This window comes from Mustela nigripes, unplaced genomic scaffold (genome assembly GCF_022355385.1).
Source record: "Mustela nigripes isolate SB6536 unplaced genomic scaffold, MUSNIG.SB6536 HiC_scaffold_4393, whole genome shotgun sequence".
NCBI classification, from domain to species: Eukaryota; Metazoa; Chordata; class Mammalia; order Carnivora; family Mustelidae; genus Mustela; species Mustela nigripes.
Window position 1 is genome coordinate 1 of NW_026743799.1, and position 2,361 is coordinate 2,361.

General features: G+C 57.0%; 1 pseudogene; it reads left to right on the forward strand.

The window, feature by feature from the left end:
- The first annotated feature begins 66 nt into the window (after window positions 1-66).
- Window positions 67-1,269, forward strand: LOC132009086 (histo-blood group ABO system transferase 2-like; annotated as a pseudogene).
- The last annotated feature ends 1,092 nt before the right edge of the window (window positions 1,270-2,361 follow it).

The following is a 2,361-nucleotide window of genomic DNA, read 5'->3' on the forward strand; positions in this document are numbered from 1 at the left end:
CGGCCCCCAGCTCTGGGGTCCTGCTGCCAGCCTCTGGCAGTGAACCTCCTCACACCCTGTCCCTGTCCCTATAACTTCCTGCACCTGTTCTTGCAGACAGCGGAGAAGCCCTTCATGGTGGGACACAGTGTCACCTACTACATTTTCACTGACCAGCCGGCTGCCCCGCCCGTGTGCCTGTCCGGGAGGGCTGAAAGATAGTGGTCTTCATGGTGAGATACAGGGTTACCTGCTACATCTTCACCGACCAGCTGACTGCCGGGCCCTTGTGTCCCCACCAGGAGGGCTGGAGGGTGGTGGTCCTCGAGGTCTGTGATGCCCCGCACTGGCAGGATGTGTCCATGCGGCACATGGTGATGGTCAGCTGCTTCTGCGAGCAGCACTTCCTTCGTGAGGTGGACGACTTGGTGTGGAGGCGTAGACCTGAAGTTCTGTGACCACATGGGTGTGGAGATCCTGTCCCCCTCTTTGTCACCCTGTACCCCAGTTCCTACAGGGTAGCCTGCAAGGACTTCAGCTACAAGTGCCAGCCGTAGTCCCAGGCCCACATCCCCAGGGATCAGGGCAGCATTTACTACATGGGGGCCTTTTTTAGGGTATTGGTGGTGGAAGTTCACTGATTGACCTTGGCCCATCACCATGCGATGGGGGTCGACCTGGCCAATGAGATGGAGGCCATGTGGCATGACAAGAGCCACCTGAGCGGGTACCTGCTGGATCACAAACTCACCAAGATGCTGTCCCCGGAGGACCTGTGGGACCTGCAGTGGCTAGATGTGCCCTGGAGGACCTGTGGTACCCACAGCTGCTGGGCTGTCCCTTAGAGGACCTGTGGGACCTGTGGCTGCTGTGCTGTTCCCTGGAGGACCTGTGGAATCCACAGCTGCCAGGCTGTTCCTTAGAGGACCTGTGGGACTTGTGGCTGCCGCGCTGTCCCCTGGAGGACCTGTGGGACCTGCAGATGCTGGGCTGTCCCTGGAGGACCTGTGGAATCCACAGCTGCTGGGCTACCCACCACCCCCTCCCCCATCATGAAGAAGCTGAGAGACATGGCCGTGCCCAAGAATCACCAGGACACCAGGAACACATGAGGGGCTGCCCCCGGTTTCCATCAGGGGATGCTGCCAGTGGAGCCATCAGAGCAGGTTCCTTCTTCTGTCCCCTCTGAGGGAGACTGTGAGGCCCAGATGTCCAGGAACCCCAGCCACACCTGCTTACGGGAGGCCTGCCTGGGGACACAAGTTCTTCTCTTTGTGGTCACTACATTTTGATAACTTCTGGGTCATTGGCAGCTGTGAACAGCTCGTTTTATGTCAGATGTTTTTCTGTATCAATGCTGAGCAATCATCTTTAAAAAGAACAGTCGAGAGAAAAGGTTTCCTCCCTGGTTCTAAACAGACACATCTTGGTGGGGCTGGGAGTGGCCCTGCAGCCACCTTGGAGCCAGGATGGGCCTGGCTGGATCTTCCCTCCCAGTCCCATGGGGCTTCAGGGTCAAGGGTGTGCCCAGCCACCTGTCAGACCCCCAGAGGCCTTGGCTGTGGCGGCTAGCTCAGCCTCGAGGAGAATGGAACCCTCTGGGTTATATGTGGTTCCTGCCTTGGTTTTAAATGGCTATTTTTGTGCTGGTGTTTGTAAAATGTGGGCACTGGCTCCGTCTGGATGCAGGTCCTGTTGGGATTCCTCAGTGCCCACTGGTGGGTTTGCATTTGTGCCCCCATCTGCCTGCGCTGTGTCTTAGCAAGCATTCACTGGGTGCCTGCTGTGAGCTCAGTCACCAACAGGGGACAGAGCGTGAGAGCGAGAACTAAGATACAGGATCCCTGCTCTAGGGCCCTCCTGGGACTCATGATGACCCAGACCTCCTGACTCACTTCTTTCCTACTGTGGTGTACCAGACATGTAACCGACTCTGTTAAGCACATTTCAGGGTCAGTTCAGTGGCAGTAAGTACATTCGCTCTTCTGGACCTGCCACCGCTATCCACTGCCACAACTTTGTCCTTACCCCAAACTGAACTCTACTCACCCTAACCCTAACACTCCATCTCCCCTCCCCCACCCTGGCACCCACTAGCTCCTTCCACCTCTATGAATCGGTGCTCTCTGTCCCTCACAAGTGGGGCCCTTCAGTATCGGTCCTTTGGGGACTGGCTTATTTCATGTAGCATAATGGCCTTAAGGCCTGTCCCCATGAGCCTGGAGCTGACCCACTTTCCCCCCAAAGGTGTGGCTCAGCCCTTTCCTGTCTACGCCGAGCCTCCTCAGTCCCCTCTGTCCCCCTCATCTTCCTTCTCAGCCTGAAAATGATCCCAACCGATCTGCAGCTTTGAAGACCTGTTCAGTTCAGATGCCAGGAGCA